General features: G+C 42.2%; 1 protein-coding gene across 1 annotated transcript in view; it reads left to right on the top strand.

Moving 5' to 3' along the window:
• Positions 1-27,979, top strand: part of nrsn1l (neurensin 1-like) — a 131,682-nt gene that overhangs the window by 67,649 nt on the left and 36,054 nt on the right. Inside the window, exon 2 of the mRNA XM_074614553.1 lies at positions 18,112-18,204. The gene's annotated coding sequence lies outside the window, so the exon portion shown is untranslated. The remainder of the gene's footprint in view (positions 1-18,111; positions 18,205-27,979) is intronic.

The following is a 27,979-nucleotide window of genomic DNA, read 5'->3' as shown; positions in this document are numbered from 1 at the left end:
GTCTATGCGTTCTTTGCAGGCTGCTACGGGCCTTCCTCACGCATGCCAGGCATACAAAGCACTGCAGCAGACTATGCATATCATGTAATTTATTTTTTGATTTGGACCCACAGTTTTCAAATCTTTTTTCAGGTGGTCTTTCATTTATTTGATAGGTGGGATTCTGTATAAATTTGGTCAAAAACAACTCTATGGCTGAAAAACAAAATGATGGAAGAGTTGGATGATGAGAATGAGCTCCTGTGCCTAGAATTAACACGTTTTTTGTTGTAATGGATGTGATGTATACCGGAAATCCCACCTCCCGGCTGTGATGTCCAATCAAACTTCTGCGGCGTACACAGCGCCTGGTGCGTATAGTCACATTTTTAACAAGGCGCGTCACTGCGTCTCTCTGCGAGCTCTGCAAACCAACTCTGGGGCTCTGATGAAGCTCTGCGCAAGCTTTTCCGCAGAAGTATACATTAGGAATTAGAATGAGCTCTTCATATTTGAGTGGGTCCTCTTCACGAAGTAGGCCATGTTTCTACAGTAGCCCTGTAGAATCTTTATCTTACCTAAAGGCCACCGTAGTTCTCTGACACGCTTTAAAGGGAAGAGTGAGCGGAGGGGTATTCAGTTGTTTGCAATCTGCATTCTCACCGCTAGATGCCACTAAATTCTACACACTGCTCCATTAAATCGTTATTGTAAAAATAGGAACTGGAGACTGAACATGTATTTATGAAAATGAGATGTAATCTGAATATGATAAAGTTGTTATATTCTTGCAGCATGTCTCTGACACAATGCCAGTCACCACTGAGTCTGAGCTTTGGTCTGGCTGTGCCGAGAGCAGCAGAAGTTATTATAGAGAGAGGGAGAGGCTAATCCATGGAGGATCTGGTTACTATCACATCATTCACTCAATCTAACAGCAGGGCTCTCTCTCTCTCTATCTCTCTCTCTCTCTCTCTCTCTCTCTCACAGTGGTTATATATGTATCACAGATTCAGATAGAACATGACTCACCACTCCTCCTCCTCCGCTGTCCTCTGCTGTTCACCACTTTTGATCCTAAACTGGTAAGCACAAATGATTCTTAAAAGAAAAAGAAAAAAAAGCGACACAGGAAAAAGCAAATTTTGACGAACACACACTAGCAGTCGCACAAACACAACAGCACACACACACACACACACACACTCACTCCAGGGTGTAACCCTCCCCTTGGCCTGCCCTAGCATGTTGAATAACCTGTGTTGCATAACAGAGGTCAGATATAAAAAGAGGCCCATCATCCCCTAAGACACACTCCCTCATTTCATGCTCTATCTGGGTCACAGAGTACAAGAGAAATAATAACACAGAAGACATTTCAGATTACATAGCCGGGATCAATAGCCCTCACTGTCTGAGCATGAAGGCTTCATTTTGCCCCGGCCCTCGCATGAAAAGGGCTGATTGTAGCCGGGATTGACTGTTTTATGGCATGATGAGGATGATGATGCGTCCCACACAAACACACACACACACACTGAATTATACAGCAGACTGTACATCATGTAGAGATGAAGTCAACAAATTGAGGAAAGTAGAACTGAAGATGTGAGTTGGTTACAGACACACCTCATACAGACAATCATACCGAGGCATGAAAATACATTTACACTGACGAGACACTCTAACGAGTATTGATAAAAGTTCCCCATATAGTATGTTCTGTTAGGTCAGGTTATATGGCGAGGGTGTACACGCACCTTCTGTAAAGCAGACGACATAAAGTGATTAAAGGAATAGTTTGACTTTTAGGACTTTAGGAGAGTTAGAGGAGAAGATCAATACCACTGATCAATCCTCACATTTAACTCTTGGTAAACAAATATAAAATGTCAGACTATTCCCTAAACTGATTATTTGGCGATGTGGGCAGTGGAAACAATTTGTGAACACAACATTGACATATTATCACCTTGTGAGGGCACGGTCACACATGTGTCTTTCTGGCCACCTGGCAAATGTAACTCTCTTTTAGCTCTGTTTCTGGTCTCCACCAAAACTATTTGTCTCTTTAGCTGCTAAATGCTCCATTATGTCCACCAGCTGGTAGTGTGCAGTGAAAACGGCTGCCTGTTGTGACTGAAAATGACGCTATGAGAGAGGTGAGAGTGAACCAAAACAGTAAAGTTGTACCAGAAAACCAACACAATGAGTTAAAAAAACACTGAAAAGCTCTGTAGAGCTGAGGGGAACTGCAGAGGTGGTGATAATTCTCTGTGGATTCCTGAATACAAACAACTTTTTTCATATTGTTGATATAAAAAAATGTAGATTATAGTGCCTTTTATGCATTCTACAAATCTAATCAGTAAATTGGCTTCACTGATGACATACAGCAGTGTTTCCCATTAATTACCTCTAGACTGTGGCAGCCCCCCATTGTCTAGTTTGTCCCGCCCCAGTTTCATAATGAACCAAAAATATTATTACACCTCTCAATGGTGGGTTGGCTGGCCCTTGGCCGGGTGCATTTCCTCTGCAGTGGTGCGCCACGACCGACTGTATTTCGGCTCGCAGAGGCCCTGGGGTGAAAGTGGCTCGCGGCTCTGTCCGCGATCTTTACAGCTCCCCTCACCCGAAGCTCGCCGCTTCCCGGAGCCGTGGATTTATCTAATTATCGCTGGGCCCTCTGTCCCTGCGGGGAGGGACGGGGCTCCCTTTTCCCCAGCTGACTGTGAACCGGGGCGGTCTGCAGCGATGCCGGAAACCCACTCGACCCATCTTAAACAAGCACCCTGTCTCGTTTCCCATGCTTTGTAGGTGTAACTGTTTTGCCGTGTCATCAGCATTCATATGAACCAATGTCCATCCATCCATCCATCCATTATCTGTAATCGCTTATCCTATTCAGGGTTGCGAGTAGGAGGCTGGAGCCAATCCCAGCAGACATTGGGCGAAGGCGGGGTACACCCTGGACAGGTCGCCAGTCTATCACATAGAGACAGACAACCGTTCACGCTCACATTCACACCTACGGGCAATTTAGAGCCAACAATTAACCAAACCTGCATGTCTTTGGGCTGTGAGAGGAAACCGGAGAAATACAACCAATGTGTTTATGATTAAAATGTTTACTAGAGCACAAAATTCTTCATAGATCAAGCCTCTTAATTTTGCTCTAAAATAGCACCAGATTGATGCATTTAACTTTAAAATGTTCAACATCTTCTCTTGTGGTTTATTTGTACCCATGTGGGTCTGTTTTCACCCATCTGCTGATTCGATTGTCCTTTATTAGATATGAACACATGTCCACAGAAGTGATCGGACAAGGAACAAGTAATTCAATTTTTAGTAGTTTCCACTATTAGGCAAATACAATTTTTGAAGCCATGAACTTCAAATTGACAGAGATAGAAACTTAACTCCAATCCTAAAAAACAAATTAGAATTGAAGAATGATGTCTTTGAGTTTAAAAGCTGGTTGGATGTTTTCTGAATTCTTTCCAGCTCAAAAATAGGGATCCTTTCCCTTCATATTCAGGATAGAAAAACTGCTAGCAGTCCTCATACCCTGTGTCTTCCCCTCTCTCATCTAATGCCTCTATGCATGCACACACACACACACACAAACATTCCTGCTTTGATACAAATCCCCATGGTGAGCTTCTATCATCTCTAGCAATAACGAGCTGTCATTGGCCCTCAGTGATGTATCTGTCTGAATGTGTCAGCGAGCAGGCAGTCTGACTGAACGCCGGGCTAAAGCAGTTCTCCACTTCCAAGGGCTGCCAGTCAGCGCTGGGGGCACCTGAGACAGCCCCGTGTCGGTGAGGGATCATTTCTGAAGGCTGACACTGGATCAGAGACGGGAAAAAAACAGCCATGTCGACGTTTGACCCCACCCCCACATTCGGTAAAAAAAAAAGAAGAGGTTGGGGAAGACGGCGGAGTAAGGTGATGAGGTACTGACAGCTAAATGCCAAATAGGTTGTCTCAGGAGGATTTCATATCGGACTGGCTCCTATTTTAAAGATAAGAGAGAGGCATCTGAGTTATTAAAGTTTTAGTGTATATACATGTATGCATTTACATGGTGAAATGAGTTTAAACTAAGTCAGCGGGCACCTTGGATATTCACAATCTGAATGTCACCGTGATACAAGATAAACCTAAATAACCCCCACAGATAACACCCAGATTCAGCCATCACAACACCTCCATGTAATGTATTCCTTCCACATTGCATGAGATATATTATCTAGCCCTCCTTATTGTGTCGGTGATAAATGCAGCGCACATTAACTCCACCAAATGTGTTTCTCCTATTTCCACAATAAAGGGGGCCTTACTTTTCCTCTGACCTTCAGCAGGGCTGCAAAGCCAGCACAAAATATGCATTTAGAAGAAGCAGCGGCGGCGGTGGATGTGAGGGTTGCAGGAGATTGCTTTCTTTTGTACGGCGTCATGCAGGAACATGCATCACTGTCCGCCTCCAACAAACAGCCAGTAATATGCAGAAATATTAAGTAGGATCAGCAAATAAATATATGGAGTGGAGCTCGCGCTGTGACAGATGTTGGCTATTTGCATGGAGCTCCTCTGTCATGTCGTTAGCCAACTCTCTCAGCCAAAGCAGTGCGAAATGAATGAACTGGCTGCTCGGGTATTCAAGCTGTGCGGAGTTGAGGTGCTTTGTGCGATCGCGGAGCATGTGGACTGCATGTGAGCAGTGGGAAACCTCCAGGTCTGAAAAGTGAAGCGGGTGCCAGCCAAAAACCAACATGGCAACAGCCAAAATGCTGAACTCGAGGCTTCAAAACGGCAGTCCACAAACCAATGGATGACGTAACGGTCCACTTCTTATATACCAACACATTGTGTGTCAATATACGCTCATTACATGCTTAGTGTCCTTTCAAAATAAACTCCCGTTTTCACAGGAATTTTGAGTTTGAGAACGTGTTGGTGACTATACGTCCACTTCTTATATACTCTCTGTGGGCTTGAGTATCCACAGCCTCTGCAGCCAGGTGTTTGTTCATGTGTGAGTGAGTCGCAGTGAGAGTGTGTGTGTGTGTGTGTGTGTATTTTTCATGCTGCTGACCTGGCTGCTGTAACTGTAACTTTCTTTGGCAAGTGTGAGTCGGATTCAACCTTTGAACCTGCTATAAAACAGCATGCTTTAACATTTATACGGTGTATTGTGTTATTAATTTATTATGAACATAAGCACACATCCACACGTGGGCACACACACACACACACGTATTGTACATGTATGTGCCACATGGTCCATGGTTTCTCTATTTCTTAGCATTTCTTAGAAAGCAGCAGCACGGTGTATTAAAGATTGATTTAGTCAGTGAAGCAGAGAATGTGTATTCACACTGTTCTCTGTGTTCTCTGGTCAAGGCCGCTGAGTTTCATCTAGCTGGAAACACACACCCTACTGTATGGCTTCAGGGACACTACGTCTGACCTCCACCTAGCTGAACATAAATGAGTAAAGAGAAAATACAACACAGAACAATCCCATTTATTAACCCCCCCAGGTGCGTGCAGGCTCTTACAATCAGCCCCGGCATTGTTCATGCCGCTCGGCGTATTGAGCACGTCGCCCGACGCGCCTCGCAGTCTGCTCTAATGCCGTGGGTCATCAAGCACTATTCAAGATGGAAAAAAAAATAGACACAAGTATTGATTTGAAAATGTCTTGTTCTGTTATTTCTGAAGCTTTCATCTGTGTGTGTGTTTTTTTTGTGAGCTGGCGGAGTGCCTCGGGTCATGGTTGAGAAGTTTATAGAAATATCTGTGATCAGTGTGTTTTACCTGTATGTATGTGTGTGTGTGTGTGCATGTGCACCCGTGCATGTATCAAATCTTGTCAGCCGAAGAATACATACGAGGAGGCAGGAGAGTCATATATCTGACGAAGTGCAGCCAATAAAGTATAATTCATGACTGTTACAGTGCCCGTGGATAGTAGTCATTACTCTTGTGTTGGTGTGCGTGTAGTATATCAGGCCTCACAACAACAGCCCTCATCACTATATTGATTGCCTGACAGATTTTTTTTTTTCTTCAGAGAGAAAAAGAGTGCAAGATACAGAGAGAAAAGAGAGAAAGATGGATGTTGAAGGAGAGATGGAAAAGCGTCTCTCTCTCTCTCTTAATACGGCTGTTGTCTGGGTTGTGTAGGTGGTCTCATGCCACCAGCACATACACTGGTACTTACACATACACTCTGTCCCAGGCTAATTCCAATCTTCAGGCCCGTTATCATTGTGCGAGACATACAGTATGTGTTCAGTTTCCTCCATTTAAACAGCAAAGTTCTTTTTTACACACAGTACACAGCATTGTTTACTGACGGCAAGAATTTCTCATGCGGGTCACAGTTGCTTCTCTGTGGACGCGCTGCTAATGTGTTGCATGTGAAAGAACATTTTCATGTGATCATCATCCATCTCTTTCTTTCATGAAGTCGTTCCACTGCGCAGGCATCCCTTGAGGAGAAAAAACCCACTGTGTGGTGATGTTTTCTGTCAACTATCTCCCTCGGTGTTGCGTCTCCTTCAGTGTTTCCTCGTCAGTCTCACTTGTCACATGTCAGATCGCAGCGTTTGGTGGTGGCAAAGACCAGTCTGGCTTATGCAAGTTCAACGTCAACCCCAATGAGTACAGAATTTTCAGTTTTGTGACGTAGTAAAACCCATTTTAAAGGGTCAGTTCACCCCCCAAAAATTTCCCAGGGTGTCAAATACCAGCCCGGTCCCACTCCCAACCCGTCAAATACCGCCAACTGGAAATGGTCCTCAACCTAATTTGCCTAAACCTAACTTCCTGTGAAAACGGAAGTTCATTTTGAGAGAACACTATGATTATGAATACCCCTGGTATATCCAAAAGTAACCTGTCCGTCAGTCTCCGATGCCGAGGGGCGCTGACCAAGTGGCGGTATTTGATGAGTTGGGAGTGAGAACGTGTTGCAAATACTTGACACTTTGTCACGCCTTTTGGCGTATAATACCAACACATAAAGCACCCTTTAGCACCAGGATTTCAAGTAACTACAATGTAAACCCATCCTTGTCAATATTAAACGCTCAGAGAAAGTACTCGGGGAGTGTGGTGACAAAGTTTAAAGAGCAAAAAAAACACATAGGGCAGGAGGGAGGGATGGTGCATGGGTCCAACAAACACAGGTCCTTCATCCAGGAGACCGCTGTTCGTGTCCCGTGTGAAACCAACAACGTGTTTGTCTTTGTGTTCACAATGTTAAGTTTAACTTTCACTTTACAAACATAATAGTTTTAAGCCCAACCACGATGTTTTGTTGCCTAAACCTAAGCAAGTGTTTTTGTTTGAATTCACAATGTTAACCACGTGTGCACTGCGACCATAGTGGAGTGTCATAGTTTGATGCGCTGGGTTATCCAGTGCGATAGAAAGTGACGCCAAGGGGTCCTGACAACAGGACAACAGTATGTGATGAGTCGAGATGAGAACGTGTTGACTCGATTCACTGACTGTATCTACAACTTTTCATCGATCCAAAAAAGTGGCCCAAATTATGTCGAGCTGCCCAAAACTAGTTGTCTCCTCCCAATTATATAAAAAGTAATTGGCCAGAAAACTACCCGATCTGTGTGTCTAAATACCACTAGGGAAAGTTTGGGGCAACTAACCCTTTATAAAGTCTTTGTTTTGAGTTGATCATAGTCATACATTTACATTTTGATGTTTTGAAATGATGCACACACAGCTATGGATGACTGCTGATGTGGTCCCTTGTGGTGCCATATTTACCCAGTTTTTCAGGTCCATTTTTTCCTGTTGTATGCTGTCGTATCAACTTATTCTCAGCGTCAAAATATTAGCTGGGTGTCATTTCACGTTCTCTCTCTGATCAACGCTGTATATAAATTTTTTTTTCCTCATTCCGTCTTCCTTCATTTAATCAACCCCCCCATGGACCGTTCATGGACTTGATGGAACCTCCGATTTTTATACGACGGCTGATATACTGCCGTATTAAAGACGGGTGCTTTCCGTTTGACGAGCGCGGTTTAATCTAAATCAAGATATGGCTCCCTCGAGGCCGGTGCTGTAATCATGTCAAACTGGCGATAGCGTTCACTGTCACTCTCTCTCCATCTCGCTTGATCATCATCTGCATTGCAATTATTGAGCAGATTTAGATGGTATCTGGCTCTTAGGTAATCAGCAGGAGAATGGGATTAGTTGTAACGTTACGTTGTTAATCTCAATGGGCTTGCATCACACAGGTCATCTGGCTGCGGGATATGTGACATCTGGATTCGGGGCTTTGTGTTGGGTTCAAGGTTGAACTATAGATCATTGATTATCTAAACCAAAAAAAAAATCTGAAATAGAAAAACTGTAAGTGGATGTGGTTGCAGTGAAGGTAATGACACCCAATAAATGAGCTTTAATGTGCGAGCATATATACACGCGTGCATGGCGATATTATAAAGCCTTTATATTACTTAATCAAGCAGTCATGTTAATTGTGTAATAGGCTTGTATATTTCCATGCTGTCTCATCTCATTTACATATTTACGCCTGTGTTAATGAGGAGGGCTAGATTAAAGAGGGGGAGGAGGGGTATACGCGAGTGGCTCCGCCCTCAATATCACTGATTTATTTATACTCATTAAGCTGAATTGCACAGATCTGCATTCCGGATCTGTAATAAGGAAGGGATTGTATTAAATTTCATGGACACATCGCAAGCAAAGCGTACTGTCACGAATCATATAAGTAGCTTTTGTGCGTACTTTAAATGAATAAATTGCCAAGACAGATGGAAAATCCTGTCGAGGTAACATTTTAATATGGCCAAATGAGAGGATGAATGAAGTCTTGGAAATTAGAAGTGGATGGAGTGAAGACTCCTTTATCGGGACATCGTCGCCGCGGGGCTGCTAGTAGTAGTAGCGAGCCTGTTCTCTCCGGGCTGCAGCAACGATGCAGAATAATGAAAATAAGTGTGTCCATTAGACCAGTTAATCTTATTTGGCCTGTAACATTGGTCTATGTTTTCATCCCAGACTAAAGGTCCCTTGTTCTCCGCTCTTTTTATATGTACTGTAGAGGGTCACACACACACACACACACACAAAGACGCACATGCACAATCCCAGCCTTCATGCAGACACAGCGATTTAGCGGTCACACACACAGACAGTGGCTTCATATCTCTGTTCTCCTCCTCCTCCTCCTCCTTTTCACAAAACAACACAGGGCTCTTCTGAGCCCCGAGGAGAAAGAGCAAAATTTACAAGAGGAACACAGGGGATCAGTGCCGCTGTTGTATACTGGTGAACAGCACCCCTTTGACTGGGAACCAGAGGTCAGGGCATGGCTCCCAAAGCCTGCTGGCTTCTTTGGTGCCCGTATGTGTGTGTGTGTGTGTGAAAGCAAGTGTTTGTGCATGCATGCGCTTTGTGTTCCTTGAATGTGTGTGTTGGCATTTGCATGTGTGTTAGCCTCAGGGCGCGTGAAGCCCCGCCTGCTAATGATACGGGAAAGTCACAAACTGTTTTTGTGGCGAACTGGAGTCACATGACAGCACAGCCTGCGCGTAATCTTTTTATACACACTGTAAACTATAGTATTTGGCTTGTGTTGGTGTGTGATGTGCTAGCATGGCATGGAGATGAACAGTATGTGCGGTGAGTGACATTGAGAGATACTCTAACAACAGAGTTTCACTTCATTCCCCACCGCTCCACTCTGTAAGTAGCTTATCCTCTTTAACACCAGTAAATAGTGGCAACACTCCGTTTTAATAAGATTAGACCAGTCATTTTCACCAAAGTGCCCCCCTGAGGACAGGGTATTTTTGGTCTTTGTTGGGTTCAACTTTAACACCCCACGCAGTTATGTTCTCGTTGAGGATTGGTTCTTTTTTGGAGAACATTTGCAGCTTTGAGTGATAGTGTGTGTATTGATGGGAAGAGCCACTCAAAGACATCTGCATCCAATTCTACGTTCTAAAAATTGCCCACATCCTACACATAGGCCTACTGACTGTCAGCAGATGTAGGATGTATGACATCTTTTAGCATATAATGTAAAACACAGGATGTAATAGGTAGCATGTGGAGTGTAAAATGAACGACATGAAGATGTAGGCTCAAAGATCTTCAGATGTTGGGGGCAGAAAGGATAATATGGACAAAGAACTTAAAAGTAGAGGAAATTGGATGTAGAGAGGAGGAAATAGAATATAAGATCTATGTAGGATGTAAGACATAGGATGCAGGACACAGGGCAAGAAGTGACGCACAATGTTAGATGTATGATGTAGGTGGTATTGTAAGATGCAAGGCAATGGAAGGATATATAATGTAACATGTAGGATGTATGATATAAGACATTTGATGAGGGATTTGTAAAACATTTATGAAGCAGAAGATAGGATAAGTTGGAACATAAGATGTAGGATGCAGGATGTGGAATGTATTTGACACAATAATAGTGCATTTATTTAAGATGTAGCGGAATTAAGCCTTGGTTATAGTTTTCGCAAGGGTGATTGCACGGACTTGAGCTGACACGGAATCCGCAAACCGACATTCTCAAAGCTCCTCAAAGTTCTCCATCTTTTCCGCCAATCTGCATCCGCGTAGTTAGAAAATGTAGGATGTGCATGGACAGGCGAAAACCTGCAGTACTAGTCTGTTCTCATTACAACGGGGGCAAATACCTCTGCAGAATAACTGCAATGTAAACCCTCCGCATCAATATTAAATGCTCAGAGAAAGTGCTCCGGAAGTGTGGTGACATATTTTAAAGAGCGAAAAGACACACACCGGACAGGTGGGCGGAGAGGTGGATGAGTCCAGCTTTCATCCAGGAGACTGCTGTTTGTGTCCCGTGCGTTAAGTTTCACTTTCACTTTTCAAACGTAGTAAATTTAAGCCAAACCATGACGTTTTCCCCAATGCTAGCTAAATGATTTAGGTGCCTAATCCTAAGCAAGTGTTTTTGATTGAATTCATGTAGTGCGACCTTAGAAAGTGACGCCAAGGGGTCCTGACAAAGTGTCAGTAGGTGACGTGTTGATATGAGAACGTTGGCCGTAAGTAACCCCCCCCGCAAAGGGCCATATCTGCTGGTGTGACACTCGCGACCCTCACGGATGCATCAAACTGAAATGAGGCATTACAGTAGGATGAAGAATGTGCATTAGGATCTCTATTGAACAGTGTAGAAAACATGATCTTCAATACATGATGTAGGATAACAGAAAAAAAGGAAAGAAGGATATAAGATACAGAAGTTTAGATAGTGTGATTTGCCCATGCAAATGTTCAGGATACAGGATGCAGGACAAGATGTTCAAGTGTAGTAGGTATATTGTACATATAAGATGTTGAATGTACCACAGGAAGTTTGTAGGATGTGGGACAGAAAGAAGGATGAAGTAAATCACATTAAGGTTATAGAGTAATGGATATAAGACGCAGGACATGGAAGATGATATAGGACAAATGACACAAGCTGTATCTTATACAGTATGTATATTGAGAGTTTCTGTATATATCTGGGCTCTGGGATCATGAAATACAACTACTCTATTGAACACAGTGCAGTGGTCTAGATTTTTGTGGATCACTAAGATAAAGACCTACAACTGAGCGGATTGTATCCTTCACTCACACGGATGATGATAGAGGCTGACTAGTTTTAGACGCAGGGTGGAGAGGCAATATCAAAACACCATTTGGAGTCACAGAGATGACTTAAAGCAGGGGGACAACCTCCATAACGGCTGAGTGGATGAACGGATGGATGGATGGAGTAGAGGAGCTACAGGGCGTGGAAGTGTTTCATCTCCAGTCTGTACTCCGAAAAGGTGTAAGTAAGTAATGGGTGCTATGGCTGCCTTCTAACATCCCCATCATCACTTTAGTCAACACCTGCACTCGAGATTGCACAACATACACACTCATATCTGCACGCAAACACAACCTGAAAGCACTTTCATGACACAAGAAAGCAAGTGTTAAAGGCAAGAGCCTGCAGGGGTCAGAAGTCATCAGCCGAGGGGCCTGAAATCATGTCAGACTGCACTTATCCTATTCCAAAGCCCTCACATCACATAGCTCAAACAGATGTGCAGCACGTTTTTTTTATTACTGTTGATGCCTTTCAGAAATGGTATTCAGGAAACTCTCATTGATATATACCCAGTGGCAAGGTGATAGTCCCCGTCCCTCCTTAATTCAGTCCTCCCAGCTATCCTGAGTGCTACCAGCGGAGCAGTGATGGATGACGCAAGGCTCATTAGGATAAGACAACAAAATCAATAGACCAAGCGCAGAGGTGTCAGCGCCTCAGACACGCCAGTAAAAACCACACTGATAGTCTATTCGCCGGCAGTGAAGTGTGTCTGAGTTTTGCTGTCTGTGTGCCTGTGTGTGTCTGTGGACGGGGAGCAGTTACGGGGTGAGTGATTGATGCTGATGGATACGGGTAATGGATAAACTCAAATATAAGAGCCCTCAATAGGGGGGTTTTGTGTGTCCGTGTTTGTGCATGAGATGAAAAGGAAGATTCGGGGAGAATAAAGATGGGTTTGGAGCTGCTGTTTGTGCACACAAACAATATCCTGTTTTTTTTAGTTTTTTTTAAAAGCGTGATATTAAAAAAGTTAGTGAAGTCATTGTTCCTCTTCTGGATATAGATACGGTGCCATAAACAGCCCATTGTCTTAGATCTAAATCAGCTCTTATCTGTGACAGAAACTGTCTGCCCCCCTGTCTGGGAACTTCCTTTATGCTCCAAGGTATATTACCATCCTGCGTACTGCAAAGAATATCCACCTAAACAAGTCATTTAGTCAACGGTTGACTCTTAAATCTGTAACTTCGTGAAAAAAAACAAAAAAACTACTTTTTCTTCCATCTTGATTTTTAGCTTTGATTTTTTTTCATCATGCATGTCAAAATTTCTACCTGATTCGGCTTAGGTAATTGACTTGCATTTTGAAAATTGAATTTGCATTGGAAACATATGTTTTCCCCTTATGGGAAGATTTTTGGTTACTCTTTTTTTGTGTATCTTAATAATTTCCAGTTTCAAGTTTCTATATAGTTTGGCACAAATTAGAGGTAAAATGTGCTCAATTTCCAATTTTAATTCCAATTTTCTTCTTTGAACTTCAAGTGTAACCAAGAAAGTCTTTCAGTCAGTGCACATTAGATCAGCTGAACATACAAAAATGTGAAATTTAAACAAATAAATGATAAATGGACAATATATATTTGGGTCTACTTCAGGACTGAAAAGTGAAGCCAATGCTGAAGTGCTTTAAACTTGCATTCTTTCTAACAGCCAGCAGGGGGCGACTCCTCTGGTTGCAAAAAGAAGTTAGATTGTATAGAAGTCAATGAGAAAATGAGCCTACTTATCACTTGATTTATTACCTCAGTAAACATTGTAAACATGAGTTTATGGTCTCAATCGCTAGTTTCAAGTCTTCTTCAATACAGCATGATGTTCATTTAGTAAATTATGGTCCCATTTAGAGTCTAATAGACCTTAAAGCAGGGTATGCTTCAGGGCGTGGCTACCTCGTGATTGACAGGTCGCTACCACGGTGTTTTCCGGTCTGGGAGTTGTCTGTGTTTTCGTCTTAAAACGTTAACCCTTAACCCTTTCACAGTGTGTTTTCAGTTCATGAAAGTTAATTATAACCTTTTTGGTCGTGTCAGTGTTCGGTTGTACTTAGCTCCACCCTCTAGTGTCACGTTTGGTTGCAAATAACCAAGATGGCGACGACCAAAATGGCCAAAACTCAAGGCTTCAAAACGGCAGTCCACAAACCAATGGGTGACGTCACGGTGACTAAGTCCACTTCTTATAAACAGTCTATGGTTTATTTGGAAGTAGTTCTTCGAAGGAAATTCCTCTGGAAATGAACAACTTGCTGATAAACTCCACTCACTGTGTCTCTATTTTCCCTTTAATCAGTACCAAAAGTAGATTCCAGAGAACTTCCAAGGGAATTATGAAGAAATAGCAAACCCATACAATAAAAGTGTTTTAATAATCTTTCCCACAAAAAAATAAGATTTTAATATTAAACATGAGACAAAACAGCTTTTTGCGATGGACATTTTTTGCAGTGGGTTTGAAGTGATAGCGGCTTCTTATCTTCAGGAGGTGGTAATTTATGGCTGCACACGCTGCCACCGAGATGCGTTAATGCTTATCTGTTGTTCTTGCAGTCACAGAGCTGCACACACACACACACACACATACACACATGTGCAGAACTGCACGTGCGCACACAGAAACACACACAGTGAGGGAGGTTGTGGGGATAGATAGTTGTTGACAGTTTGCTGTTTGTGGTCTCACATGTAGCAGATGTCTTCCTGTGTGAGGCTCTGCAGTTTTCTGTTGAACCGGAGCCTTAATGATTTCCCTGTTTGACGAGCAGCGCAACTGCGTCAGACAGCCGACTCTAGGCGGTTACTACTCCACTTCATTCTGAGCAATATAGTGAGGGTTAATATCAGCCTTTCTCTCGTCTACTACCCTATTCCCATCCAGATTATGGACTTGAATGACTTTCTCAGTAGTAATGGAATTCCCAAGTAAAGTTCATCCAATGGATCCCCACTCTACTCCCCTAACAGTCCAGTAATTGAATTGAAATCAAACCTAATTGGATTGCTGTAGGAATGCCACTGAACAGCATGTCTTTTCCTGGGACGGAGACGTACAGCTCGGGACATTGTGTGTGTGTGAATGAGGCTTTAGATGGACATGAGGCGACACCGAGCGATCAATTCGATTAGACTAACTACGTATGAGAGCTCAGACTTGGTGCTTTTGGCGTGGAGGACGGTTCCCATGTGTGCCGGTAGCATGCAGACAGTCAGCAGAAGCCAGACCTCACTCCACCCTGCCGTCACATCACACAAACAAATGAACTGAACATCCTGTACAAGACACAGTTTGTACAGCAGCCTGCACTCAGCACATTCACACAGTGCAGCCTGCTTCTGATGTGATGCTCAGCATGGCTTCTGTACTGAGATCTGCTGCACTGTACTCTACTGTACTCTACTGTACTCTACTGGAATCTACTGCTGTGTACTTTACTCATCTCCACTGTATAGTGCTCTTCTCTTCCTTACTTTATGCACCTGATTTGACTGTTATCAGGCCATTAAATAGGTGTTATCAGTCGCTATAAGCACCATAGTTGTGGGTCAATAGGGGCCTACTACGTTGTAAAAGTGAAAGTAAAACTTAAAAGTGACACGTTGTAAAAACTGAATGAAACGTGACCTTTTGAACATAAACAAAAAGGTAGTTTAGGGGAAAACATTGTATTTTGAACACAAAGACAACTACACGTCATTGGTTTCACAGGGGATGCAAACTTCGGTCTTGGGTGAAAACCCTGTGTTTTGTGTCCCATCCATCATCCCCAGCCTCCACCCTTATAGAGTTTCACACCGTCCACACTACAGCTCTCGACTTCCGCTTTTGCTCTATAATTTCTACAGTCACTAGAGGCCGCTGTCGTGCTGTTTTATACCTTCTTTCAGTGATCTACCATGTGAATAGATGATAAAACCTATTATTTTCTGCTCTACTCCTACCCACTCTACACTGTTCTATTTCTCTTTACTCGACTTCTACTTTACTGTACTTTACTCCTCCCTGTTCTACTGATCTACTCTACTCCAAACTCCACTATATTATGCTCTCAGCTCTGTACTTTACTCCTTGCTACTTTAATATGTCCTGCTGTACTCCTTCCTATACTCTACACTGTTCTATGTGTGACTCTTTTCTATTATACTGTACTCTGCTCCACTGCTCCCTACTCTACTTTTCTCTACTCATCCCTATACTGTATAATCTACCCTTCTACACTCTACTGACACTTTGTCCTTCTCTACTCTATTCATTACTCCTTTATACTCTACTCCTCTCTACTCTACAGCCCAATACTCCTCTGTACTGTACTTAACTCCTTTCTGCTGTACTCAGCTCTACTCAACCCTTATTCTACTGTGCTTCACTCTACTCTATTCCTCTGTACTTTACTCTGCCTCTGTCTACTCTACTGTACTTTAGTCCTCTGTGTTTGACTTAACTCTTACTCTCCTCTTCTTGATTCATCTTTACCATACTCTTCTCCTCTTCTTTACTTTCCTCTCCTGTCCTATATTTTATTCTATTCCTTTGTACATTCCTTTACTTTTTTATTCTGCTCTCTATGGTACTCACTATACTTCACCACCCGCTACTCTGCTTTACCATATTCTGTTTGTCTTAACTTCTAGAGTACTTCACTCTACTCCTCTGTACTCAAATCAACTCTTCTCTTCTCAGCTTCACCCTTCTTTAGCCAACTCCATTTCTCCTCTTTGCTTTACTGTACTCTTTCCTATACTCAATTCTATTTGACTTCTCTTTACTCTCCTCTACTACTCTCTACCTAACTCTACTCTTCTTTATTATACTCTGCTCTACCCAAACTTCAGCCCTGCTCTATTGTACTGTAATCTCCTCTCATCTCCTTCACACAGTTCTCTTTCTTTATTTGGCTGTGCTTGTTGTTCTTGTTCAGCTCCGTTTCCTCTAATTTGTGGTCTGGCTTTTGGTTTTGATCACAGCCATAATGAAAGACAAGGAGTTAATGCACTGATGCCATTACAGCCAGAGTCGCCAATGATGCCACATTTGTTATGACTGGGACTTTGGGGTGGGGCTCTGATATGCATCCAGGGGGATGTAATTACCCCAAAATGCATGTTTTTCAGCCTTTTTGCTTAGCTTTATCTTATGTCACAACAATTGCAGTAGAATAGATCTGCAAATACTTATCTCAACCATCTGAGACCCACAACAGACCTATTTTTGTCTATTTTAGGGTGGTACATTGGGACTTTAGGGGGAGGTAGCAGGTCAACAGACGTCACATAGTAGTGGTGTATATCATCTGAAAGCTGGGAACCTGAAGATTAATTTGAGATGCAGCTCTGCAATGTGTGTCAAGTTCTTCTTGTCATAAATCAGAAATAAACATGAATTAATAATTACTTAAAATAGATTGTAAACGTGAATAAGAGTTTAGAACATTATGATAGAAGTATATGATGGCCATTCCCATGCTCTATTATGTCTTGGAAGTTTTTGGGTTGATACCATTTGTTACACAGATTAGGTGCTAAATTTAACCTTTTTTTTACTACCACTTTTTCTGTTTTTCTCCAAAACATCCACCAAAACCTTGAGGAACACCATAGAAAAAGCCAGGCAGTGATTTGATATAAAAAACGTTTGACATTTCTAGATTTCTGCTAGAATTACATTTTTTTGGCGATTATATCGTGAGCATTTCTTTTCTGGATCTGCTCAGAAACCCCCTTATTGACAATCTACCTAGGAAAGCCATCTATCCTCTGAATGCCTTAGGTCTGCAGTTTGTGGCTGTAAAGTTTCATGAGGCTGTGATTATCCTAGAGGTCACCACAGGTCATTTTATACAGTGACGTCAAGTTCCAAAAAATGGTCTCAATAAAATGAAATGGCTACTATGGGGACTAACATCATCACACATGAATACAGCTGGGCTCATTGGATCCACAAGAGTCTCAGCTTTACAGTGATACCAAATTTTATGTAATTCCAATATTGTTTAGGGATCCCAGTATACAGAAATATTCAAACATCATTTTTAAGAAAGGGGAAAATAACACATTTATACTGCATTAAAAAAACTGCATGGTTTTTGCCCCAAACTGCCTGTGATTATCATAAAGTGGGCATGTCTGTAAAGGGGAGACTCGTGGGTACCCATAAAACCCATTTTACATTCACATATCTTGAGGTCAGAGGTCAAGGGCCCCTTTGAAATTGGCCATGCCAGTTTTTCCACGCCAAAATTTGTTTAGCCTCCTTCCCAACAAGCTAACATGACATGGTTGGTACCAATGGATTTCTTGGGTGGAAATGTTTTTTCTAGTTTCATATGATATGATATGATGTACCTTCATCTCTAGTTCATTCTCATATAAAGGGCATACCAGGTGAATGCTCTTTTCTCTTACTCTCATCCACAGGAGCTTCAGTGTCAGGTGAAGAACCATGAAGATGCTGCCTATAAGTTCCTCGCTTAAGGACACTTCATCAGGGTTGAAGCGTCTCCAACAGTCCCGGTATGTAAAAATATGTTGAACATAATTTCCTGTGCTGAAGTGCACAACATTTTTTAGCTTGTCGACCTTTGATGCAAATCGCAGCGTGATGGCGAATTTCATTTCGGCTTCACAACATCCGTTTGTCAGATTAGAAAGTCCAGGTAGGCCTGTGGTCTCATTATTTAGAATGAATACCGTCCAATTTTAATCAGCGTCCAGCCGAGGGAGTTGAGGGCATCCCAAGGGTCTGTATTGTACATGAAGTCTTGATTTTGCCCAAGGTTGTTCTCTAGATATGAGTAGCTCCAACTTTTTTCCCCCCCTCGCGTCTTTTTTTCTCATTAGAACTCGTTTCGGACTTCATTTTAGCTGTAGGGTCCAACAGGGCTCCAATTAGATGGACGACAGAATTAATGAAGTCTGTCTCTCTCTCTATATCTCTCTCACTCTCTCCCGCCCTCTCTCCTCCTCCTCCTATTCCCTTGCTCTATTTATCCCAGTGCTCAGGGGGACACTCGGTCTGGATTCAGTCAGTGTGGCGGCGTTTCTTCTCTTACTAAATTAAATATGTGTAATTGATGGTTTTATAAACAGAGCTAACCTTGCCAGTAGCGAGCGGGAGCTGCCGCTGCCGCTGAGGAGGTCCATGTGAATGTGTATTGTGTCAGCCCGCAACTACATCCACAAGTCCTCAGGTTCTTCGCTCACAATGAGAGAGAGAGAGAGAGAGAGAGAGAGAGAGAAAAGGAGAGCGAGATGCACGCAGCGAGATATTGACTACAACAGTTTCTCGCCTTCGCAGGCGTAACACATGACATAATGTCTCCTGCAGACAGCCTCAGCTAAGAGCAGACAGCATTGTTCTTGGGTAAACTCTCACTCACAGGATGTTCTCTCTTTCTTTCTCACTCTCTCTCTCTCTCTCTCTCTCTCTCATTGTGCTTTCTTTATCTTGCCTATTACCACTATGAAACCAGAGAGATGAAAGTGGTTTGAACTATACAGACAGGAGAGATAAAGGCTGTTCAACATAAATGTCAGGTACAGTACAGTGAAAAGCATGCATTTACAGCAGCGTAGTGGGGAAACAAACAGTCTGACAGCATTAACAAGAAGAAATGTGTCACTGTAACACTTGTTAAAGGACACTTTCAGCTTTCAACTTCAGCTGTAAACACATTGCTTTTAGACACTTTTGTTATTTTATTGCCGTGTACAAATTGACACACTGGTTGGATCATCTGTACTTTCATGTCAGAAAAAGAACATTTTCTGCTATAGCCTAACTTACTGTATAATACCTAAAAAGTGAAGCAGCCAATGCCACATTACATCTTTTTTTTTTCAACATATGTTTTTTTATAGTTTGTCCTGTGGGTGTGACAATATAACACATTAATGCATCACAGTTTCACAGCTGTCTTGATAGTCCAAATGCCAGGAGTTTCCCCCCAGCGCATGAATGCACCACAAACCTGTAGATGTCTGGTAAATGTGTGTGACCCAATTTGCAAGTAATTGTTTGATTTTCAGTAGATGTATTAGTAAATTTAAAGGGGAACTACACCCATTTTCAAAATTCATAAATGGTATTCCTATGGTCTAAGACACTCCAAAAAATATTAGTAAACATAACCAACTATCTCACAAATCCCAAAACTAGAGTGATAAAACTCAAACTTCAGCTGCTCCATAGACAATGAATGGGGAGAGATGTTCTAGATGACACTGAGAGCACCCAGGGGAATGTTTTCTGAGTATATGGGAACATTTTCTGTTTCACAACTGAGAGCACTACAGTAGAATAAAGCTCATTTGGGTGTGAAAAAGAAAACAAACATATCCTGTGGGTTCACAAAATCAGTCTCCCATACATCGTCTATATGGAGCAGCTCCACACTTTATACCCTCTGACATCACAAGTTTGAGACTTACTTCTCTGGTTTTTGGCTTTAAAGAGAAAGTAGCTTGTGTTCACAGATATTAATTGAACTTTACGAGGCCATGGGCACAACATATTGGGATTCTTAATTTAGGTGATATTCCCCTTTAAACCTGTATTCATTCATTTGTTTTAGCCACTTGGGGGCAGCACATCAATCTGTAAACACAACATTGACCTTATAAAGTTTATTTAATTTTTTTTTGTATTTAAACATCTTACAGACAGAGTAACATTGATTTGGAGTCATGTTTCTGGCCTCTTGGTGAATGTAAGTCGGATATTCACCTTGCTTTTAGCTCTGTTTTGGTCTCCACAAACTCCTGAGGGAAATATCTGTCTCTTTAGCTGCTAAATGCTTCACTATGTTCACTAGCTAGCTGCTAACTTTCTCTGTTGTTTAGCATTGGACACATAGCTTACAATGGGTTTATCAGTGTTTTTGCTGTGGTCTGTGTCGACCAAAACAGTAACATTGCGAAGAGTAAAACCAAAACAATGAGCTAAAAGATTCTGATTCATTCTTGTCCTCTTCTTGTTTTCACAGTCCATACACAATAAGACACCCAGAACACTCAGAGACAGGGTATAAACAACAAGAACATCAAATCAACATAACACAAGACAAGACTGTAACACAGTGTGCCCAGGCTGGTTAATCGCTGATGCCACAAAACTCCTCTCAAAGCTGTGTCTTTATTCCAGAGGAGTTGTCTACAGTATATCTGTGACCAGAGGGGAGGAGGGTGAAACGTGGAGAGATGGTGGCTGGTAGGTTGGGAGTGGGGAGGCCAATTATTTTAGAGGATATGTTGGTGATTTTCAGGAACTCGTTTCTATTGGTGAGGGTAAGCATGGTGGTGGCACAGTACAGGAGGATGGGTTCAATGAGGCTACGATACGGAAGGAGTAGGAGGTGGGGTTTGACTGAAAGAGCCAGTAGTTTGCGGATGGCAGAGATACTTTGTTGGCAGCGTTTATGGATGCTAAAGATGCTCAGGCTGGTCTCATAACACTGTTTGTAGCTATATACCTATGAAAAGTAATGCACCGTAAATCATGTATATCCCACAAAATCAATTTGTGTGTAATCCACATAATCGTGAACCAGTAAATATTAAGAGTGCGGAGGAGGTCGGGGGGGGGATGGTTGAGTCTAAAAATACCCGACTTTCGCCCTGGGGATTTGTGTCCCGTGTAAAACCAGAAGTCAACATTGATGTATTTGTCATATAAGTTACGTTCTTAAGTAACGTCACATCCGGAGTTATTTTAGGCCACCATCTTTTCCTAAACCTAACTAAGTAGTTTTGTTGCGTAATCCCTAACCAAGTTGATCTTTTCCTAAGCCTAACTAAATAATTTTATTGCGTAAACCTAAGGAAGTTGTTTGCTGTGAAAACAAAGTTTATTTTGAAAAGACTGAATGCGTGTAACTTAGGAAATTGACACGTGTTGATGGACATTTGTAGAAAAACCAACGGAAAAGGTTGAATAACTTCTTGCAAAGATATCATATGAACAGTTGCATGAGAATACATTGAGATGCTTAAACGTCCCATATAGAGCTGAGGGGAACTACGAGTTGGCCTAATAATTCTCTGTGGGTTTGTCACTACGAGCCACCCTTTTCACATTATATCTAATAGTTTATTCATTGATAACACAAATCTATTGATTAGAGCCGCTTTAATGTCCTCCTTTTAGTGGCTGGTGTGGTGGTAATGTAGAGGCTGAGGCTCTGGGATCACACTATAACATAACTCTTTGTCTTTTCCTGTTTATGTATACAATTTCCTGCCAGTGGTCATACCTGAAACTACTGTTTTATTCAGTTACATTTGGTCAGTCTTAAAGGGGATTTGAAACTCTCCTCTGGTGTAACCCAACTTTCAGTTTGAGACTGATCTTATGGGTTTATTTTTCATAAATATGTAACTGTAATGCAGATCAGAACTCTTTTATGCCACAACTGTTTGCTCCAACACAAAGATCTCACCTGCAAAGAGCAATGAGACGTCATGGCTACAGTATAATGAATGCATAAAAAAGCTTATACACATTTTTTTCCTGCAGTCCTACTATCAATAACGCAGACATATCCATTAGTGGGAGAGAGGCTAGTCCGGGGCAAACACTCCCTCTAGCATTTAAACAAACCACCACTGGGACTCATTCTCCCAGACTCCCCTGGGGCGGGGACACACCAGTGCCAGACCATGCTGGATGTGTCTCCTTCACGCCCGCAGTGCTTAGAGCGGCAGAGAGGCAAGGAGACGCACAAAGACAGAGAGAGAAAAGAGGGGAAACAACACACATCAGGGAGCACGCTCATTTCCGCCGCCACCGCTGTGTTTGCCTGGAACCGCTCGGTCGGGATCGCGATATTCAAATTAATGAATGAGAGTGAGGAAAGTGAAAGATGAAAAATGTGCTGGGAGAGGCTCTGACTTTGAGTAATGCTGGTAATTGGAGGGAAACATATAGAAATGCAGTGGGCATGTTTTAGCAAATGAATGTGGAAAGAAAAAAAAACTTTCCTGGTGCATGTCTCATTACTTATTGCATCTTTGTAGTTGGGACAAAGAAAGCTGCAGTGCAAACACAAAATTGAACTCTACAATCCAATGCTTTGGAATTGGGAAAGGAGCCAGCTGCTTATAGCGTGCCGCTGTATTGTCAATTTATCAAGTGTGTTAAAGCTGCGGTGCAGCTGATATCTTCTGTTAGTGTGTTACGATCTTATAGCCTCGTCTGATTTATCTGCTGTCTGGCTTCAGCACTCTCCTGTGTGTTTAGGTGCTAATTAGAGTACAACACACACACCCTCTCTCTCGCTCACACACACACACACACGTGCACACACAAGGAGAGAGCACAGGCTCACAGGTGATATAGACAGTGTTTTATCACAAGAGAAAAGTGGGTGTTGCACCAAAAGAGGGCCTTAAATTACTGGTGACATCCCAAACAAGGCTCACCCACACACACACACACACGTAACCACACACATACTATAGGGATGCCTATATACTGAAGACTCTCTCACACACACACATACTCTATGGGACAAATAAAGTGTTCCTGTATTGGCCAAAAACAATCTTCTCTCTTATCATTTTTCTTTCATGTTTTGGAAATCACTCCACTGCCGGCCTTCCATTTGTCTTTTTATCCCTCACTTAAAGATCCCCCTGTCCTCCCCTCTTTCCACTGACCGCCCCCCAACCCCTCACTCACGCCCTCCACACCCCAGACCCCCCTCCCCCCTTCAGCTCGCCACAGCTCAGTATGTGCAGTAATCCTGGATGCCTTGGAGGGAGAGCTGCACCGAATCACTCCATAAATGTATGAGTGTCCAAAATGAAGAGGAGCTGAGAAATGTGTGGGCAGCGGGCTGGGAAGCATGTCCAAGCTTACTAACAGGATGGGGTGGGGTGGGGGGGTGCAAGGCGTGGGCGGGGTGGTGCTGTAAGTGGATGAGTGGGTGGTTGGGGGGTGTTGTAGGGAGAAGGGAGACGGCTCGTATGAAATGTCTATCTTGACAGAGGGGAGTCAGACTCAACAGCAGGGATGCTTTTTTGCAATATTTATTTTGAGATGTGGACAAAATGTGATGAAGATTTTGGCCTTCATCAATATCTTTTTTTTTTTTTTTTTCTGATTGTATGCATCCAGGCTCAGCACCATGTTGTCTTTCAGAGTATTGCAGCAGTTGGGGTTAAGAGCCCTCTTAAAGTCCCCCTCCACTTAAAAACGAGTTTTGCTTATTGTTACATCACTTGGATGTTTGACCTTCGCTGTGCAGAGTTTGACACCAGAAGGCTGTTTTCACATTCGTCTGCTGAAGGAGGAAAGTTTCTCTGCGCTCACCTTAAACCTTAAAGGACCAGTGTGTAACATTAAGGGGGATCTATATTGGCAGAAATGGAATCAAATATTGATAAGTATAACTTCTTTAGTGTATAATCAACTGAAAATAAGCATCGTTGTGTTTTCGTTACATTAAAATGAGCCGCCTATATCTACATAGGGAGCTGGTCAAGGACAAAACAAACTTAACTTTTCCTGCTTGGGCTGAAGTCGATAACGTTACTCGCTCCCGTTGCCGCCGCTCTCTCTCTCTTACTTCACAACTCATGTCCCACGTACACACAGAGTCTACTCACTGACTCTGCTCCAAATGGCTCTAGTTTTCACGTTTTCGCATCGGCGGCCATAGCTCTCCCACATGCTTGGCACACGAGAGAGGCTTTAGTTGGTTGTTATCTCCTCACCTCACCGCTAGATACCGCCAGATCCTACACACTGGACCTTTAAGTTTAACACATGTACGTACGTGGAGGATTTTGTGATATCGCAACTAGTCTGGAAGCCAATCGTGGTCCAATATTCAACCAAACACACATTCACTGTGAATGGACTTGTAATGAAGGATTAGACGTCAACGGCAGCCCTTTTGAAATGAAACATACTGCATGTATGAATATGCCGATATCCTAACGATTCTGGATTTTCCAATGAGGAAGAAAGAGAAGATGTGCTTTTAATAATCCTTTGTTAGATTTTGTGGAAACACCATCAGTCACACAATATTATTCAAAGCAGAGTATTTTTTTAAAGGTCTTCAAATGTTTCTGAAGAGGGCCTTGAAAGGATAATCCTGTACTAGGTCTTATTTTTGCAGTCCATCTTACTCACCAGGTCAATTGATGATATCTGGGAAGGTGGCAACATCACCAAAAAAAGAGAAACATAAGCAGTCAGATTACCACTCATGTTTTTTTTTTGCCATGTTACACTTTGCTGTAACAATGTAACCCTATCGCCAGCCAGGGGATAATTCTACTAAACCCTATATCTGCACATGGCAACTATTGTATGGTTAAGATCAGGGAAAGATCGTGGTTACGGTAAATAAAAGGGGGAATGTTAGTTGCAGGTCTAGCACACTCCAGTCTAAGCCCTCCACACCCTTACTTAGCATCTTGCTACATAAAGGGCACACTACCTCTTGCATTGACATTGAACATTGGCATTGGAAGTGGAATAAATCTTGCAATACAGAATCAGTTAACATAATTCCCAGGTACTCCGGGGAAGCAGCCCGGTCGCACCAAAAAGGTGCATGAATGACATGATAATGCGCAAGGTATTTAGCGCGCAATGAGAACGCCGTTTTTTTCCTTTTGGCGTGTCATTTGTACGCCATGTAGTCTGTACTGACTGCAATGTAAACGCATCCACGTCAATATGCTACGCTCAGAGCTAGTGACGAAGAATTAAAAATGAGATGGTGGATGGGTCCAACAAACACAGGACGTTCTACCGTGAGACTAGTGTTTCGAGATCGGTGTCTTGTTTTGTAATTTACGTTATTGACGTTTGTGTTGTGTTTTCCGTACTTATTTTTAGCGAAAAGCCTGAAATACAATCACATGACACATGAAATGTCCTTGTAATGTTGTGCTATTTATACGCCTTTCCGTGAGATCGGGTTGTAGGAAGTGCAATATCACCCTGTTTTCAGATCTCAGCAATTACTTAGTGAGTAGTAGTAGAAATTATGGCCAAAAGTATCAAAATAAGACCCAAGTTGTAGTACACCAAATTGTTCCTTTAACTCTATTTCTGTTAACCTCCAATTCCAAAGCTCTCCCTCTCCCATATATGTTGTTGAAGAAGTAGAGCGCTTTACTTATTTAATTCCAACAACAACCATTTTCCCTTCTGATCCCTGGATTTGACCCGACAACCTTCCAGTCCCAACCTGACATCTCCACTTCCCCAATTCTTCACAGGTGAAGTCGATTAGTTGGGTTCAATTATTCATATTGAGTGGGATTGAATCAATATATATTAATAATAATAGTGCAAGTGGGAAATCATATGAGCGCATGTCGAAATCCATATGTGTTAGATTCCGCGGATCAATAGAGCACATACAGACTGAGAAGAAGAGACTTGTTGAGTTGCACTTTTATGCCAAAATCTTGAATTATAGAGGGTCAAGCCCAGGAAGAAAGAGAGCCGGAGGAGTATTTCAAGGAAGGCTTGTGTGCTTATTCCTCCCATGGCTCTCTCTCTCGTCCTCTGCTTGTCCTCTCTCTCGTACCTCAGTCCTATTGGAATGATGCACATTTGTTCACCCTGTCACATCTTTGCCACTCTTCCCTCATCTATTCTCTCTGTTGTCTGTCCCTTCCTCAGCCCAAACCCTCCACCCCCCCCGTTCTCACTCCCTCGATGACTTTAAATGACTACAGGGAAAGTTATTTGGAGTTCAGGTAGAGTTCAGACGCAGACCCGGTAGCCTTTCTCTATTCTCCCCGTCTAAGCCGACACGTGAAAGTCTCCCCTGGCTTCTTCTTGACATGGGATCAGCCTCGGAGCTCAAAGCCCCCAGAATGGCAATCGTAATTCAGTCCCCTGTGGCTCGGACTTTGTGTTTGATCAAATGAGCTGCTGCGCGTCTATGTTTGACATTGGGCTCATATGTGTTTAATGGCATTTTCTCTTTGTTTTTTAGCATGGATGCATTATGAGACAATGATTCCCTGAGCAACACGTAGAAGGCCCCCCATCTCCTACAGACACCCAGGCTGAAAGACACAAAACAACTACAAATGAGGCAGCCATTGTGATCATTTTGTGTCTCTGTAGTTGTTTTGTGTCTCTTTATATAGTCATCTTGTGTCTCTATAGTTGTTTTGTGTCTCTTTGTAGTTGTTTTTTGACTCTTTTTAGTACTGTTGTCTGTTTTTAGTCATTTTGCATCTCTCTATAGTCATTTTGTGACCTGCTTTGTATCGATTTGTAGTAATTTTCTCTCTTTTTAGCTGTTTTGTGTCTCTTTTTGGTCATTTTGCATCTCCTTTTAGCCATTCTGCATGTCGTTGTTGTAGTTTTTTGTGTTTTTTAAGTTGTTTTGCGTCTTTTTAATCGATTGTGTATTCTTATAATCCTTTTGCATCTTTTAAGTTGTTTTGTGTCTTTTTGTAGTTGTTTTTTTCTCTTCTTAGTACCTTTGTGTTTGTTTTTGGTCGTTTTGCATCTCTTTTTGGCCATTCTGCATGCGGTGTTGTAGTTTTTTGTGCTTTTTAAGTTGTTTTGCATCTTTTTAGTCGTTTTGCGTCTCTTTTCAGTTAATTGTGTGTCTTTGTAGTTGTTTTTTGTTTGTTTTTAGTACCTTTATGTCTATTTGTACAAATTTTGCGTCTCTTTATAGCCATTCTTTGTGCCTTTGTTGTAGTTATTTTCTGTTGTTGAAGTTGTTTTGCGTTTTTAGTCGTTTTGTGTCTCTCTTAAGTTGCTTTGTGTCTCTTTGTAGTTGTTTTTTGTGTCTTTTTAGTACCTTTGTATCCATCTATAGTCTAGATAGTATCTCTATATAGACGTTTTTGAGTCTCTTTATGCTTGGTTTGTGTCGATTTGTAGTAATTTTGTGTCTCTTTCAGCAACATTTTGCAGGTGAACCAGAGCTCTCAGGTGCTGCTGTTGATTGAAAACTGCAGATGAACTTCAGTATTTAATTCACACTTGAGATGAAGAGAGGCTGTGGCAGCAGCTCCACTCTGACACACGTCTTCACAGGTAGTTTACTAAATAGCAGCAAACTATACCGAATATTATAGGAAACCATCTGAGATGCAGATTCTATTTTCTTTAAGCAAAGTTGTCAAAATGTTTAAAATAGTTTGACCAATGTGACTGTAATTGCATGCAATGTTACTCTATCATCAGTATGCTGTGCAGCTGCAATATGAAGGAAATAATCAAGCGTGCAGCTTGGTAGGCCCATTCAGTAGTCCATCCATGCTTTTTAGGGAAAGAGCATCAAGAATAATCAGG

This window comes from Sebastes fasciatus, chromosome 17 (assembly GCF_043250625.1).
Source record: "Sebastes fasciatus isolate fSebFas1 chromosome 17, fSebFas1.pri, whole genome shotgun sequence".
NCBI lineage: Eukaryota > Metazoa > Chordata > Actinopteri > Perciformes > Sebastidae > Sebastes > Sebastes fasciatus.
The sequence above is the reverse complement of the archived record's forward strand: the minus strand, read 5'-3'. Positions and strand labels throughout refer to the sequence as shown.